Below are 18094 nucleotides of genomic sequence, written 5' to 3'. Positions count from 1 at the left end.
GACCTCTCTCAGTTCTAATGTTGGTCCGAAAAATCCTCCTCCGCTTTAGAAATCCATCTGAAGTGATGCTAACTGAAGATAATATAAACTGTTGTAGATAAAATTCAAGATAATTATTAACCAGATATAGAATAAATTGCTTCAGGAAATAACAGAAGCCATAATAAAGCAACAAATTATTTCAATATATGAGAAAGTCTGTGAATAACTCGGTGGGCCTGCTAGATGGCTAAAGAGGAATGAGAGCAATCAAGCAGAAGACTAAAGCCGTCCTTATACAAAGGCTTCCTGCGGTAGGCATTGATTTTATTCAAAAAGTTTAGGCCATGTAAATTCTTTAAGAAAGCTGTGAAAAGAGTGAATAATGCAAATAATGAAAAATTAGCTGATTTATTCTGTTGACGTTTTGGAAAGGCTTTGATAACTTAAGGGTAAAAAGCAAATAGTGAGAGTAAAAACATTTGCATAAATAACACCTAAATATTCACAGTGTAATCATGTCTTGAAACAGTTGACCCACTGATAAAGCTTTGCTTCAGAGGTCCAAGGAACAATAAAATAGAGAAAAGGGTGGTTATACAATGAGGCTTCTGGCATGGGTAATGGATAACAGGCTATTTAAAGATATTGTCATAGTCTGTGTTGGCTGGAAATTGACTAGATAAAGGAAAATATATATTTGTTTTAAAGATATTCATGAACTGTTTTATTTACTTTTTGAGGAAGCTCATTTGAGTCAAATTATGTCTGCAAGAGTGTTTCTGGAGGCGGAGTTAAAAACACAAATGTGAATGGGTATTTTATGCAAAAGTATATACTGCAAATGGATGGTGCACCAACCTTGAAACCTGTGTGTCTTTGAAAGTCTTTGACTCTGAGAACCGCCTTGTGGTAATGATCCATTGCTTTGTTAGTAAATTGGGAAAAGCAAATAGATTGAGGTGAATATTTTAGGGTCACTTTATAGATTGGCTTGTGCTTGAAAAAATCATGTATTTAATAATTTTGAATATCTGCTAGTGGGTTACATTTGTTTTCTTAAATGATTTCCACATCTCTAGCTGTCACAAGACAACATGTCAGTGGCCGTTTGTAGTGTAACTCTTTGTTCCTGTTGGCTGTTTATGTTAAAAATGACATGAAGGAGTTTGGTCATCTCCAGAAATGTTACCTGAGGTACCAAGCAATGGGCGTGTAGGCCAAGTCAGAGAAGCAATGCTAGGTGAGGAGAAAGTATTTTTGACATTTGTACTGGGCAATTCACATCATCCTAATGCAGAACAGTCACTGGATTGCCCATTATGAATTTTCTGTATTTAAAGAGAGTGTAACACACACAGAAGTTAAACTACCAACCACCTTCTTTATTAGACAATAGCTGTCGCCTGCTGTGAGGTACCGTGAGGCTTGTGTCACTGCAGAGGCTGCTTGTGTAGTGCTCTGCAGCTACAGAAGCATGTTAAAAATGAAAGGTGAGTCATTATGACAATCACACTTTCTGGTATTTTAGTTTTGCAAAATTCTGTGTTTTCAAATGATGTAGGCTGAGGTGCTAATATTTTTGTACATTGCTGCAATTCACCTTACCTCAGTGAGGAAGTTTACTTATTTGCGGGTTGACAGGCAGCCTTGCCATGGGAAGGGGAAGGGCGCTTGCTTACGGTGCAAGCTGAGAGCTTGTTTGCTGAAATACAGACGAGCACTCCGCAAATGGAGATAAAATTAAGGCACCCACATCCTGTGATACTATATAGTTCTTGCAGGCTGCCATTTACCAGGATATAAAAAGAAGATCCATTAGTTCCAAAGTGTTAAAACACCAAAATTCTTAAAAAGTTATTCTTGATTCTCTTTATACTGTGTAAAGTTGAAAACAAGCCTTGTGAACTAGACTTTATTCTGATGTAACCCAGTCTCTCTCTGGTGGTGTCAGTGGAGGAGCAAAAACCAGTTCTAGCTACTTGTCTGCCGTACTGGTTTTGCAAGTGAACTTGACTACATTCCTATAATTAGTACTTAATGCAATTCTCTTTGTCTATCTATAATCATTATTTGCTTTTAGTTCCTGTGTCTGTTCTTATGCATGCTTAAAAAGTGTAAAATATGAAGCCTTAAATTATTAAAAAATAATTTATGTAAAAAATAAGTTATTAAAAAATAACAGCTGTGTTCTATTTCTGGAATACATGTACACTTAAGATGGAGTTATAGACTAGGTAGAAATGGGCATTTTCATTTTATTTCTGTGGCTGGCAGGAAGACAGGTAGGAATTTGAGATTTTATTTATCTCTATCAATAAACTATTAAATAGGGCTAAGCGGGTGAAATTTGGAAAACCCTCTGAAATTCAGGGGTAGGTTTTTATCTGCTGAAAAGAAATGTAAATTTTCATTAGGCTCTTTAGTCTATCTGAAGTCAAACAGTATTTCCCCAATTAAGTGAAATCTGGTCAAGGTTAGGAAGAAAGGTTGCATGTCACAAGCTTGGTGGGCAATCAGATATAATTACTTTCTCTATAGAGGCTGAACCCATGTCTTTGATCTTATTACCTCTGAATATTGGGATTTTTGATCAAGCTGGCAGATAGCTAGCAGACTGTCAAGGCATCCCAGAATATGCAACGTAGATAGTAATTCTGAAGCAACTGCAAGTTTATAGTAAGACCGTTGTATAAGAAAGGGTCAGAAGGTTCAAAGGAGACTGGACACATCTTTCAGAYGGGGATTTTTGCAGTATGGAGGCATCATCAGTAGGACCACCGACTGGTTTCCTGCAGCTTGACATAAACAGGTAATGACCAGTGCCTGGCGGGAAAAGATCAACCCCTTGAATACTGGGGACCACTGCAGTTCAGAGGCAGCTGAAACTTCTCTAGAAGAAGCTGAGAATCAGGAAACTCTAATATCTGGAAAAACAAATGTAAGAAGGAACCGATCACATACAGCCATTGCAATTTTAGGCTTCCCAACTGACAGTGCCATTGTTGTCTGGTGCATGAGCATAAAGCAAGGGAACAGTGCAGGACCCAGCTAGCCCCAGACCCCTCTCTCGGACCATTATGAGTGTATGAGTGCAGCATCATAAACTGCTTTAAGAGTTGGCATTAAAAGCAGAGCCTGGGAAAGAATACATGAAGACATTGCTGGACAGTTATCACCAGCTACCAAGCACATTTAAGAACAATTTTGCTACTTTTGAGTGCTCAAATGATTCTTCTGTCATTTCCTAGCAAGGTGGTGGGTTACAGTATATTTTAGTTACTTTACGTGATAGCTCTAAACCTGCTGCCAGAGCAATATATAAAAAGCAAGTGAAACTTCAGGCCAACTAATAGGCAAATACCAAAACTGACCTCTTGGTTTTACCCACTATTGTCCAGAGGCAGAAACTTCACCAGATAAAGGGAACCCTCCTGTGGTTAAGCCACTCAAATCTAAACTGAATTTGATTTATACTGAAATGGGAGCCTGACCATGTATTTGATTAACTGTAATGACTCATAGCCAAGTAGGACATGACTACAGGATACAGCAAAGCAAGATAAGAGAGATCCCTGAACAAGCAGTAACACAGCTTCAGAAGCAGGATTTTTGCCACATTTGGTAATGTGGTGCCAAACGTGGAATGGGGATTGTAGTGTGGTGGGTGAGATGTTAGGGACAATGATGCTATTTCAAGTGTTCTTTGGGAAGTGCTTTCGTAGAAGTCCCATTTCGATTCCCATTCATCAGCGAATCAGATACCTCAGGAGAAGGTATCTGCCCCAGACACCTGCCAAAGTGAAGGTATAACATTTAGTTCAATTCTATTTCATACCCTCTGCTGTTCTTCCAGATTATTAGCTACTCATTCGCTAACAGAATTACATCCATGCCCTGATTAGGGAGTTTCTTTCCCTGGGCACTCTACTGCTTTATTTTCTTGGGTGTTTGCTCATCTTTGTCGTTCCTGAGACTTTCTTTGGCCCTGTCAGCATAAAGAAACCTGATGTTTTCCTGCCCTATCTCCCACTATATTATTTGGGGTTGCTTACACCGTCATTGTTCTGTCCGTAATTTCTTTGAGTCCTGATTATGTAAATGTGCATGAAAATCATACTTGCACTTGATTTTTTCAAACCCTTCTGGATGTGAAGCTAATCTTGGAAATCCAAACTGAAAAGCTGTAGCTTGTTTGAATCGTCAAGTATAGTGGTCTCAGTAGATCTCGGAGGATGCAACTGCCTGATTCACATGGAAATACTGCTAGTGCTGGAAATTACAAATGATTACTGTAAATTACAATGTTTTAGCAGAAAAGTAGGAACAGCTATACCGAGTCAGATTATCTATACAGAATTATATGTCTGACTGTGACCAATGGCAGATGTTTCACCCAGTCACTAATGTGTGCTTCTTAATGCCATGCTACCTGCTCTAATTACCTGGCTTTGCTAATATTGGGCACCGTTACAAATTCTGGTTTTCACAGTTTTAATATGGATGAAATCACCTTGAAATTTTCAGTTTTCAGCATCAAGAGTTTCAAAACCCAGACAATTTGACATGGAGTTTGGCTCTGGGTGCTGTCGATTGGGGGTTTGATCGTAGCCTGTTGATTGAAGTACTCCTGCTGGCATCCGCCTGTGGTTAGGACCAGTTATTCGAATGCCCGGCATTTCGACATTAGAGCTGGTCTGCAGGTGGGTGAGGGGCCTGCATGCTTTCCCCAGCCAGCAGAGCGCCAGCTGCATTACGCCTTGCCGCTTCCCCAATTCCCGTTTGTGTTTGGTGCCGGGGTGGTGGTAGGGATCCGCTGTGCGCTTATGCAGCAGCCTGTAGTGGTCCTCATGCAAAATATTGTCTTAATTTAGGAACTCATTTAAACCACGAGCTTAATTCCTACTGAAGTCAATGATGAAGTTGTGTGTAGAAGTGCTTTCTTGAGCGCTTACCAGAACCTTTTGTCTTTTTTGCGTTCTTTGTATAATCAAATTTGTGGGGCATATATGTGCAATTTCATATTGGTGCTCAAGGATCTCTCCAAGTTTCTTAATCTCCACAACTAAAAATTTTCAGATACATTTACTTAGTAAAAAATGAAAGAGTGGTTAATTTTACCAGGTTACATGGTCATAAATTCATCACCATTTCAGCTAAATTCTGGAGGAGTATAGGCCTTGAAAGAATAAAATCTTACCCAYGTTCACACATACTGTGTCCTTCTGCCTCAGTTTTTCCATCTGTCCTCACAGGTGGCATTACACATCCTACTTCCAAATTGTTTGTTTATGTGTGTGTACAAGTTGATCCTTGTTTTACTGATCAAATAAATAGCTTTTCTGACCCCTTGCTTCTAAGAAGTTGTTCTTGCTATTGTCATGATAAGATGTGTAATGCCACAATATACATTCTTCTTATTATTGGACATCAGAAATGTTTACAGGTCTGCTGAACTTCCTGGCTTGTGCATTGCTGTGCCTATATCAAGAGCTTAAAATTATTTGGAGCATGAAATTGGATGTTCTCTTAGCTTGGGCCTGAGGGCTTTCTCTGGGTCCCTATACTTTGAAAGGTCCATAAAATACTTTCCCTAAGTAAATCATTGTCTAGTATCCCTTATCTGATATCTTTGATTTTACTTTTCTTTCCCAGACTGCTTGCTTAATATTTTTAGGTTACAAAATTTTAAGGGTTAAAAAATAAAATGCAAAGACTTTTTGAAACACTAAAGGAAATTGCTTGCTACATTCAGAAGAAGGTAGCATAGACTGTATGTGATCTTGTTGCTATGGATTATTTAAAGCAGTACTGAAATTAGTCTCATTAAAATCCTAAGGAATGTGAGCTTTGGAATTCCCAGTTTCTGTGCTGGAATATGCGGTATCATAGTCCCTGTGAGCATAGCTGGAGTCCTTCTGTTCTGAGCCTTTATTTTCATCTCCTGTAATGTTCACCACACATTGTCTTTTAGAAAAGAATGGTCAGCATAGGATTTAAAGCGAAATCAGGTGAGCTGTTTTCCCCCCTTTTTGCTTATGATTCCCAGATAGATTGTTAGTTAAAGTTAGGGCTCATATTCCACGTGTGTTAATAAAAATAGCAAATTGAAAAAGAGAAAAAAGGACAGGTTTAAAATGCAGATAACTGCCCAGAATTGGACACCAACGTTGGTGTTCTGATTTTCTAAAAGAAAAAAACAACAAAAAAGGAAAGCCCCCAGTCAGGGTTTTTATTGACTTTGGGAGGAGTTGTGGGTGCTCAGCACCATTCTGCAGTCTGTTCATCGCCATTGCTTCTGGGTGGTAGGAAGTGCAGGTCTCGAAGGGGCAGAGCGCAGTTTTTGCAGTCAAATACAAAGACAGCTAGAGACTTTTGTAGGCATGTGCAGAGTGTTATGGGGAGTTGGAGAAGGTGTTTCTCTCTTTGCAGTCCTGTGACAGTCCCTGTTTGTAGGGACATCCGACAGATGTGACTGTTTAGTTTTTTAATAGCAGCATCAGCTCCGTTATCTGTGAACTTCTTGATTTTTAATAAATTTCTGATCACAATATGCCAGTTTAGCAGGGTAGTGCTATTAGCTCCTCTTTGCAGATGACATTACAGAGCAGCCCAGAGGCCGAGGGATAGTTCAACTGCTCACACACTTGCTAGTAAAATGCGGAACTGAAACAAGGTTGATGTAGTCCCTGGTTGACTCAGTCGCAGTCCCAACTTTTTTCCTTGTATCTGATTTCAGATGGATTTCAGGTCAGAAATATCAAGTATAGGAAATTTTGATGAATTTATAAGCTGTTATTTTCTGCTTTCCACTAAAAAAAAAATTCCATGTCATTTTATATGGGGAATATATATAGGGAATATGTATAAATATATTTTTAACCGTCAAATTATCTAAAAGATATCGATATGCTTCAGTGAATATTTTTCTTCTCAAATGACTTTTTGCATGAGTAATGGTGGTAGAACCTGACCCTTGTATGATGCTTGCTATCAACATTTTATGTATATATTTTACTGTGTTTAAAATTTCGTCTTAAAAAGTATTCGGTTGATTCAGCTGTTGATCAATGGATACTATTTGTCAGAATATTTTACGAATGGAAAAAGTACTATTCGGTAGTGTATTTACTGACTAGTGCTCAGTTGACTTTACAAGTCACATACGGCCTGAAAGTCTTGAGGAAAAAAAAGCGAGGAGAGCAACAAAGTAAAATCGCTCTTGCTGCCGGTGCGGCGAGCCGGCTGCCTGCAGCTGGCAGCCCGGGCAGGGCGAGGAGGGCACCCCGCGGGCAGCGCTGGCGTGAGGCAAAGGCTCTCCTCTGAGGTGGCTGGAATTTTTTCCCCCTCCGTTTTCTTTATCCCTTTTCCCCTCTGCCCTTTAACAAACAGCAGCTAGATGTCTATCAGCCGGTGCTGGTTAGGATCTTTTCTTAATGCTGGAAGAAATCTGGGTCATGGAAGATGCCTGAGACTAGCCGCACGGCTCGGAGCGTCGTTCCTTAGAGATGCGGGATGGGGCTTGGGCCACTGAGGGTCCTGCTAAGCCTGGAGCAAGAAGCCACAGAAACGCCAGTGACAGCTCGCTGGCAAACAAAGTGCTTGCAGAGGGCTTGCTGTAATGGCATCGTAATTGCGATTCAGACCCCCCTGTTGTCGTTAAGGATGGGGCAGAGAYGGGGGCTGCGGCGGGCCGAGGCGCGTGGCGGTGGCGGTACCGAGCAGCGGCGTGTGCTGGTCGCTCTGCCACAAAATAAGATAGCTGTATTTGGGCAGTTTTCTTTACGCCTGAACTCCGCAGTCGCCAGAGGATCGTGTTGAACAGTCCTGTCATCCCTGTGAGCAGACAGAGTGAGACCCTCGCCCTGGTCCAGGCGTGCTCATGCGTCTTCGCCGAGGTCCTTAGGAAAGACTTGGAATAGAAAACAGATTGTGCCATTCTGCTGTATTTCACCCGTTATTTATTCCCAGATTTACAAGTCGTCCTGCGGTCATGGGCTGTGGGGGTGACACACGCAAGCAACGTGCTGCTGCTGCTGCGCTCGGTTATGTAGATCAGGCGAGGGAGCAGCCGTGGCGGGGCCGGCGTCGCACACGCGCAGGCGCCCGGCTGAGACCTGCCCCAGTTAGCGCACCGGTGCGACGGCCCGGCCGAGCGGGCCGYGCTCCTGCTCCCCGCGGCGTGGGGTGCCGGTGCAACGTCCTGCCTCTCGCGGCCGAGGGCCGTGGCAGCGCCGGCCCGGCGACGCTGCGGTGCCCCTTCCCGGCAGYGGCGGCTGCCCTGCAGCCCACGCCGCGGCCCGCTGCACTGGGCTCGCTTTGCACCGCCCTGTTCGCCCCCGCTTGCAGCGTGCTCGGCTCCGGGCCGAGGCCAAGCCCTGGTAATCCTGTGCCACCTTTACGTTTAAATGTGATCTGTAAGCATATCGCTTGCTTTTCCAAGTAGTCTAATAATTCCGTTTCAAGGCAGAGCTTCAAAATGAAAATTGAATATTTTAACTGAACATTAGTATAGCTATACGCACTATGTGCGGGCTTCATTAAAAGCACACGGAACAACTTATAGCTGTAGCAATTGTATAAAATCCAGGAATCAAGAATTAGTATATCTATCTTTTAGAAAATGTCTTTTTTCATTAAAAAAAAATTCTGAAATGGATAAAAATGAGGAAAAAGTGATTTATTCTAYGGGCTAACCATTTGTGATAGTCAAAAGATGGATTCGTGGATTTACCCAGCATTTAGCTGTCATTTGGGAATGCTGTGGGCAGCATAGAACTTTTCTGGGAACTTGGGAACACTTGTCTCAAGTTAATTTTTTGTTTGTTTGTTTGTTATCTTAATATTCCCTTTGTAACACTGGAAATGTTCCTTTCCTTTTCTTTGTCTTGTCTAAATGAAACCTTTCCAGGCAGAAATTGTCTTATACAGCATGTTTCCATAGAACATAGCACCAAACATTTGTGACCAGGTTTGAGGCATGTTGTTATTTCCATGGTATAAATGAAATTAAACTAGAAGGGAACAACCTCACCTTCAAAGTTACACTTCCGTCTAAAATTCTTTACTGGCTCTGGTTACAACAGGCATCTAAGGTTCCTACAAAAAAAAAAAAAAGAAAAAGAAAAAAAAAGAGAGATTAAAGGAAATGCTATTGTCTCTCTTCACAGCCTGTGTTTTCTTTCCATTTTTGATTGTGCTTTGATCCTTTTTTTGTAGGAAAGCTGAGTGTTTGCAAATCCAGGTGGTGTTGGTTGGAGACATAAATRTTCAGAGCACCTGAAAATCAACTATTTATCTCCTTGTCAACAGCAATCCTCCCTCAGCCCCCTGGGCCAGTTACACAGCTCCCTTATTTTTGCTTGGGTCTTTCCTATAGTAACTGAGCAGAGAACACTATTATTACAAAAAGGAAGAGTTCATAGACAGGTGTCATTTCTTGAAAGTAATTTTCATTTATTTTTAAAAATTGCTGGCTGCAACTTTTTGAAGATTACTGATTACAGTCCTCACCTAAATACTGTTTCCCAGGTGCGGAGCTGTTGAGCCAAGGACTTCCCGCTAACAGAGCTGCAACAAACAGAAGGTGCTTCTGATTTTAACTGGCTTTAGATTGTATTACCAGTGGCTAAAATATTGCAGTTCTTATAGCATTAAACTGTTTATGGTTTGGTATCTGAGCTGGTTAAAGTTTAGCAAAATGTTTCCAGCTTATTTCTATTCTCCAGAGCAGAGAACCCATTTTCTATTTCTGGTAAAATAAGTAATTTTGTAATAATAATAATAATAAATATAAGTAATAATAAGTAAAAAGTAATTTGCCATCAGAAACTGATTTACAATACGAGATAACACTTGTATTATGAAGGGGCTCAGGGTAGGTAGAGAAGTTAGTCTGACATTTAAATAAGCCACGGTCCAATGAGACAGTCTTAGGTAAAGCAGTTAGCTCCCATCTCTGCCCATGACCGATAGTAAGTCCAGCTTTGGTTGCAGCCTCTTTTTCCTGTCAAAACTCTTAAAGATTGAGCTGGCTTTGGCTATGCTCAACAGCTCCCCAGAGCTCATAAAGGTGGCAATTACAAAAACACGGGCGCAGGAACGGAGAGGAAAATGTAATAGTTGCCTGTTCTTTCTTTCGTGTGCGTGCCACAAGCAATGCGCACTGGGTCCTTTCAGAGCTGCTCTCTGCTCATGGCAGATCCAGGAGAGGAAGATATGGGCTGGAAGAGTTGTAACTAAAATTAGGTACTGAGACTTTACAAAGGATATATTTAACAGAGTATCAGCTTAAGACTGGCTCTTAGCCTTGCACATGCACAAATACTGAAAACATGCAGAAGGCAAAGCAAACATTGACACAGTTTTTCTTTTGCGTGTAACACAAAATTGCCAAGCAAATATCACAGCATCAATAAATAACACTGTAAGAGCTTCACATGAAGAGCTGCAAGTGCGTAGTCTGAGTAGGCAGCTACTTTCATTCCTCACATACAGGTGTTTTTAATGACTGTGGATAGTAGCTAACATCTCGCAGTTGAGGTAGCTGTTACATCAGGATTTGATATTCTTCCCTCTTGCAGACATAATTCACATCGAGACAAATACTCCCTGCAAAGCAAACCTGTATTCCCAAAGATTGCCATCCCCCACTGTATCATATTAATGGACCTGTATAACTAAAAATAATTGCAAATGCAAATTTGGTGAAAAGGAGTTGAATAGGGAAACTTCTCGGCTGCACTAGAGAAGTTGCGGTTTAGCACTGAGATAGGTCTGATTGCTTGAGCATGCGGGTGCTATGGTAACTCAGTTTCACCATTTGGAAGCGCTTAAGCTCTAAACCACAGCATGCTGCACCCTCTTCCTCTTGAGTGGGGCTCTGTAGAAGAAAAACAGAAGTAAACAGCATGAGAGAAACCACAGAGGAGCAGCTAGACCGACGTTAGCTGCAGTTGTACAAGTGGGTTACTGTAGCTGAAGGATTCCTATGAAGACTGAGGATGTCATTTAAAGTGCAGTCCAAATGGCAGAAACACTTTTCTTCTGCCTGATAAATACAGGAGATTCTTGAATATTCATTTTAAGTCTATAAGAACTGTATACAGGGAAAAACATATTTGAATTACTGCCTTTAGTTCACCTACTACTCCAAGTTTATGGTTTTGAGAAGGTCTAGATATCATTAGTAACAAACATTGTTTCCATAAAATTAATGTTTCTTGAGGATTTTTTTTTGTGTTTTTCTCTACGTATTTTTATTATTTTTATTTTTCTCTATGAAAACTAAACTCTTTAAATTTATATTTTTAACCAGAATCAGAGCCTTCCTTTTTGAAAGGGTCACAAACATGTCATTTAATTTCAGGTTAGTTGAGCAAAATCTTATTTCAGCATTTTTGTTATGCTTTTCTTCTTCTTTCCTTAAGACAGGCTTTGTATGGTAGTGTACAGTAGTTAGTCTTAGTATTAATTTAGATCAGTYGATGAATGTTGACAAACAAATACGGATGTTTGTATTTCACCCCTCTCCTGAACCTGCAACACAGTGTTTCTCTTTGGATGTGCCAGCTATAATTTCTCCTTAATTCCATCTCTCTCTTCTGACTCTTGCCCTGGCACTTGATTTCTGGTCAGTTTGAATTTATCACCATCTCCAGCACTGTAGCTGCGGTTTAGCACTTCTAGTTGATTCTGAAATTGAGAGAGAGAGAGAGAGTTACAGCTCTTGTCTTGGAAGCTGGACAGCAAGAAGGGGGTCAAAGATGTTGGCAACAAAGAATAAACATTAATTTTGAAAGTCAATTTTCATTAAAAATTAATACTAATTCTATCATATTTATTTGTAATGTAGGTCTGCACTTTTTCCTAAAATGTAGTTTGCAGGAAAACTATGTCTTCCATAATGCAGTTCAGGTGTGAGTACTGGTGGGTATCTTGGGAACTACATAGCCTTTGCATCTTCAGATATTATCTTTTACTTGTATATAAGGTATATCTTTTACTACTTTAACCGAAAATAGAGAGTAGAAAAGAATGGCAGGGTCAGGCCCTTTAGCTTTGATTGCAGTGTGTTAATGAGCCACTTTGGAGGGCGGGGGGGAGCTAATTTATTAACAAGCTGGCATAAAAGGAAGCATTTTGACAAATTCAAACTGAAACTACTTTAATTATTATTTTGGAGAGTCAGAATGAATTGTTTACATCCTGATGCCAAAATGAAATATTTGACATTTCTTAATCAAAATATTTTAGAATATCTGTTACAATAAAATTTTCAATTTCAACTTTTTCTCACAAATTTCTGGTGTAAACAAATGTTGCACTGAYAGAATTTCTTGTGAGATAGAAATTCTAATATTTATTTGGTTCTAATTCTCAGCTAATATAAATTTATAGCACTCCTATGATTGCTGTAGAGCTATGAAGATTTTTACCAGTTAAGGTTATGAATTATTTTGAATTGCTTTCATGGTTATGCCTTTAAAGAACAAATCACTTAAAAATTATAAAGTGACAAGTTGAGTTTTTCCTTTCCTGTTCAATAACATTGATAGCATAGCCCAAATCTTAAAAAGTCTTTCATATGCTGAATAAATTATGCAGGAATATTTAGAGAAAATGGAATAATCTCTCAAAATATACTTGCACAGTTTCTTAAAGTAGTTGCTTGTATGAGTCTTCCAAAGCTTTATGATTTTTTTAGGACCATCTGAAATGTCCCAATTACCTGAGAAGCTTCTACGTGTTAAACTCAAATGAGTAATATTTTTTTGATCCTGAGCATGCAAAATTTCACATATTTTTTTCTGTGAACTTTATATGGCCTCTTTTAAACAATTTTCAAAAAAACCAGCATTTTTTTCCCCAAAGCAGTTAATGATAAAGAATAAAGTGTAATTCTGCAGTCTGGTTATGAAAGCACTTCAGCACACATGATCCTACCTATAAAATTTGAGGGCCCCTCTGTGGTACAGAGTTACTCAGATGTTTAAGTGTTTGCMAGCCCATTCATAGGTCTGCCCAGACTTATTTGTAAAGTAGCAATGGATCCCTTTATTTTGTGTTTGCAGCAAAAAGAGGCAGTAACATCTCTGGCCCTGATGCTCATTTACTTTAAGTCCCTTTACCCTGTTCTGGCAGTACAAGGGAGCCTTAAAGTAGGTGTGAATTACATCCTATCCCACTTGAAGTTTAAAAATAAATCAAAGAAGGGTGGCTGGCAGCATTTTGTAAGGCTCCTTGCCTTACTCACCCTTCACCTCCCACCAGGAACTGCTCTTTTTTTGAGTTGCAATTTAGAATTGGCTTGCAGTGGAGCTGACTAATGTCTGCGCTGTTTGCTAGAAGACCCCCTCAAAGAGCTTTACTCCATCTGAGCAAGCAGACCACATCCTGTTGCTTTCTGTGCAGATGTGAAGAGCTCTGACCCTGCCGAAGCAGTAAAAAGAGGGAGGACAGAATTTGGACCTACCCTTGCTGCTTAATGTGAAGTTCAGCTCAGTGGGGGATGCTGTCTTCTGTCCAACATGCTAAAAGGTGGAGAGGTCCGGGGAAAAGGGCAGCAAGTTTGCAGCTCTGCAGAGTCGCTAAGCATTTTTCCTGTTAGAAAAAGCCAGCTGCCAGTACTATTGCATACACTAGGCTGAGAGGAAGGATTACTTCCTCTGCCCTCTCCCTGGGTTTTGCGAAGACACACGGAGTACAGCTGGGTGTGAAGAGCCAATTGCTGTGGTACCACAGCAGAAAAAAAGCCAAACGCGCTATTAGCAGAAAGGGACCTTTATGTCCTCATTTCCCTGTGCTGTGTGCATCAAGAGTTGCAATACTGTTTCATTGCAGCAATCCTGGGTTCAGATGGGACAGCCTCAGCTACCTGCGTGCAAGCACAGTCCTCTTCTCGGAGCAGCAATAACTATAAAGCAGGGTCCATTTTACCCACTGTGCAAATTAAGAAGCAGAATGGAGCCAGGGCATGTTCACTGTCATCTTAATAATGTCTTTTTGCCTGTATAAACATGATGATGTTTTCAGGCTCTTATTGCAGATTCTCAAGTCTCTTTGTCTTATCGGTTGGAGTTTCCTCTAATAACACTCTAGCGCAGGAAGCACATGCTGGTGCTTCCTTTTGCTCAAGGAGATCAAACCCTGGACTTACTTGAAACATAGCATCTTTCAAAATATCCCAGGTCTGAGTTGTTTTCTGTTGAGTTCCTTGGTCCTGCCATTTGGAAAGATTTTTTACTTATTTTCTCTTCATTCTGCCTTTCCTGAGCGGACAGCAAGTGTACTGTTCCTACAAGCGTGTGATGAGCGTCCGCTGTAGTGGGTGCAGAGCCATGACTGCAGGGCGGTATAGCTGCTTCTCTACTTCTGAGTGTGATCGACAGAGTCTGCTGTTCTTGGAATTTGAAACACTTGGCTTTTTTCTGCCCGATTTCTTCACAGTTCTTCCACTTACTCTTCATGTTTAGCAGTTAAAGGTTTCTTCAAAGTATGGTAGTCCCATATTTCACTCTTAGGGCTTGCATGTCTTGGAGCTTTCAAGAGAAAGGATGGTCAGCTCATCTGTTCTAGGCGTATTGCTTTGAGAGCTTGCCTTCCCATCTGAAACCTTTTCTTTCAGGCAGCAGCTGCACTGTGTCTGCCAACTGGTAGCCAGACACTAAAGGGAACTAAAGCAATTAGCCAAGCTTCCCATCTGGTGGCTGGATGCACTGTAAGTGTCTTTTTGCAGGGTACCAGAATAAGGCCAGAACTGCCTAAACATTCATTATCGATAAGACGTAAGTCTTTCAGGCAAGTCAGCAGGAGCTAGCCGCTGGCCAAATCAAGGGAAGGGGAAAGGAAGCTTACATACACCTTTGGCAGTAGAAACTTTTTATATACTTTAATTCTTCCACTTGAATTATCTGAACCTATCTTATTTATATTATCTTAAAAATGGTTTATGGCTGGATACAGTTTAAGATTTGAGCAAAGGTTTGGGATAATTCCTGTTTAAACCCAGACCAACTTGCTTAGTTTGGCAATCATCAGGCTGTCGTACCTCACAGCATGTTGTTTTGGGTTGGATATTCTTGCTGAACTTTGAAGGTATTCTTAGGTTCCAGCCTTCAAGTTTCCAGCCATATGTTTTAGAATATAAGCATGATCAGAGAGTTGTGACTTTGAGGTTAACTTTGTAATTACTCAGAGGTATATGATACTAGTGGGATATTTTGGGAAAAGTAAATTCATTGTAACTACATGCCTCCTGCCATTGGAGTAACACAGCCTGATGTATAGTCTGGCAGAGATGGTATCTTCCTTTTTCTTTCTTCCGTTTATCTAGTATTTCTCAATAAGATAAGGGGAAATATATCTGCTTTGCTGTCTGAGAGGATATTCTTTTTAGTGTTCTGGTGCCACCTACTGAATTCTTATTAACTGCATCTTATTCTATTGCTATAATAAATTCTGTAATAAAATAAAATCATGTAAGAACAAGAGACATACAAAATGCTTAGAATGATACAAAACTGCCATGAAAGTCTGTTAAAATGCCAGGGCTACTTTGGAGGAAATAAAGGGGGATCTAGGACTGTACCGTTCCCCCCCCCCAAACTGCTTTAAAGAGTAATCTGCTCTGAGCAGAAGGGTTGGATTAGCTGATCTCCAAACATCCCTCCCAACCTCAACAATTCTGTGATTGTGTGTAATATTTATCATCTGTCATCATAAGCAAACAATAAATCTCACACTATATTTAAACTAGTATCGTTATTTCTAACATTACAAGGGAGAGGATGGGAAAATGACTTTCTCGGGGATCTTAAGGAAATCAGTGAGACAGCCAGAATTACAACACTGATTTCTCTCTTATTTTGCTCATATTACCTCACTTTTCTTGCAGGAGGCAATCTTGAAGTATATATTTTTGTCTCCATCATGTTTGCATTAGATAGCTAGAAAATAGCTAGAAAATGATTTCTAAATATTTCACTAACCTCTGAACAGTTTTATTTAAGACTTTTTCTGAAACATCTTTTGTTCTATTCTTGGAAACAGTCATTTAAGTGAAAGTTAATCTGTATAGATGCTCATATAAAGTTAATTTGGGGCTTGAGGCTAATGTATGCTTAATGTACTGAACTAAAATAAGATTTGGAAAGAAGGGGGAATAATTAATGAAGTTTAGGTAAGCCAGTTGAAGAAAGAGAAATAATAAATGGAACTTAGAGTGACCAACTGTCATCTTTCAAATGCTGAATTTAAAAAGTATGAAGATACATTGATAGTTAATTGTTTGTGGCAAATATGAAAATTCATGTTAGCTCCTACAAGGTTCTCAGGCTTCATTTAATGTTTTAATTAGATTATACAATTGCTATTAACAAAGGTTCCAGTCCTTATCTGAGATTTCAGATGTGAAGATACCTGGATAGTTCAAAAGATCATCTATATTTTTGATTCTTATCTATAATTCATCTTTCAGGCTAGCAAGTTTCATCTGCTGACCTGTAGCCCTGAAAAGTGTATGTGGTCCTGTGTTTCAGTGGAGATGTATGTAGATGCCTGAATGAAGACACTAGAGAACTGCTAATATAAGCAGTTCTGCTTATAAGCCTTTACTGTTCACAGTTTGTTGTCAGTCTGCTATATTTCTTACAGATCATATTCGTACAATTAACAGTAATTTCATATTGACTGTTTCATATGGTTTCAGCAAAACTATAGGCCAGCCCATATCATGGCTGTCTGGACCAGAAAAATGAAGCAGCTAGCTCTGCATTGGTATTTTTTGCTGAGCTTCCTTTTACTTTGATTGATACTTTTTCATTAAGATATCAGACTACTGGCTTCAAATTGGAATTAATAGAAAGAGATCTTGAATAATATATTGGCCACAAAGAATTTTACTGTTCACTGGAATCAACATTTTGCTTTTTGTTTATGTCAATTTTTACATCATGGAGCATAGATGTTTCGTGATGGTTCTGAGCACGAAGGAGCTGCTCAGTGTCCAGAGGGTAAGTCATTTAAACTTTGTGGCCATTAGTTGTGGGATTTTTATGGCTGTTGCGGGGGTTTTTTTTGACTGGGGTGCAGAATCTATGGTAGCTACTGAGCAGTCAACACTTGTGTTGCTGCTCGTCAGGTCAATAAGGAGAAAATCTTTGGAGTCTCGGGAGATCTGCTGATGTTGAGCTTCTGTGTCAGAGATGAGACACAAGCTTTTGACCCTGGCTTGTCAACAGGGCAATCAAATGTGTATCCCTTGTAAGTGCTGTAGTTCTTCATTTAGGTCTGGAGCTTTGTTTTAAAAGTTGAAGGAGTCTCTCTTCAGAAGAGTAGAGTTACAACATTTATGAAGTACCAGGTAGGGAAGATGAAGTAAACGAGAAATAATAAACAGTGAAGTACCAGCTGAAAAAAACAAGCACACACACAGACACACACAAAACTCAGGAAAGAAATAGAGTGGAAAAGTGGAGAAGAGCTAGTAGAAGGAGGGGAAGAAAGGAAAAGCCAAGTGGGTGGATGAAGTTTGCGGACAGTTACAGTAAGGAACATGTGAACAAATGGACGTTTGCTCTTGATCGCAAGTATGGCATGCTGTGTTAGAGGTGTCTCAAGGAAGCTAGTGTGCTTTCACGATGGCTTTCAGGATTCTTATTTCAAAGTGGAAGCTTCTAGTCCACCAAATGGGTAAAATGTGTAGTGACAAGAACAATTTTCAGTTTTGATGGCGAGACAACAATACCTGCAGAATGTGCACAATGTTATACCACTACTGGCATTTTCTCAGCACTGTTCGAAGTGCCCTTATTCCCCTGGTTCCAGCCACTGCCATTTTTTTTTGTCTTCCTTTCTCACAACAGAAATTTTACATTACAAAAATGCAAAACATATTTGGTCTAGGTTTCAAAGCAGAGTGCTAAAAGTGAGGTTTATATTTATGGGTGCAAAAAGACCATAGCTCCCAGCTGAAATCAGAAAGTTATTTATGAGCGCTCACCCTGGAATTAGAGATACTTGGAGGCATTCTAAAATATTGCCAGGATGGTCCAGAAAATCCTAGATGTTCCTGGGATTTAGAAATGACTATTAGGCAAAAGTAAAGGGCTTTCAC

General features: G+C 40.0%; 1 protein-coding gene and 1 long non-coding RNA gene across 13 annotated transcripts in view; one reads left to right on the top strand and one right to left on the bottom strand.

The window, feature by feature from the left end:
• The window catches only part of PTPRC (protein tyrosine phosphatase, receptor type C), a 69377-nt gene that overhangs the window by 18213 nt on the left and 33070 nt on the right, over nucleotides 1–18094 (top strand). The gene's annotated exons all lie outside the window — the stretch shown is intronic.
• Nucleotides 7780–13532, bottom strand: LOC112976517. The gene is made up of 4 exons (XR_003257058.1): nucleotides 13454–13532; nucleotides 9493–11673; nucleotides 9014–9078; nucleotides 7780–7891 (listed from the first exon to the last, which is right to left on the bottom strand). It is a non-coding gene; the product is annotated as an uncharacterized LOC112976517 (long non-coding RNA).

This window comes from Apteryx rowi, unplaced genomic scaffold (genome assembly GCF_003343035.1).
Source record: "Apteryx rowi isolate R43461 unplaced genomic scaffold, aptRow1 scaffold_74, whole genome shotgun sequence".
In the NCBI taxonomy this organism is placed as follows: domain Eukaryota; kingdom Metazoa; phylum Chordata; class Aves; order Apterygiformes; family Apterygidae; genus Apteryx; species Apteryx rowi.
Note: the sequence above shows the minus strand (reverse complement) of the source record. Positions and strands in the feature narration are given on the sequence as shown.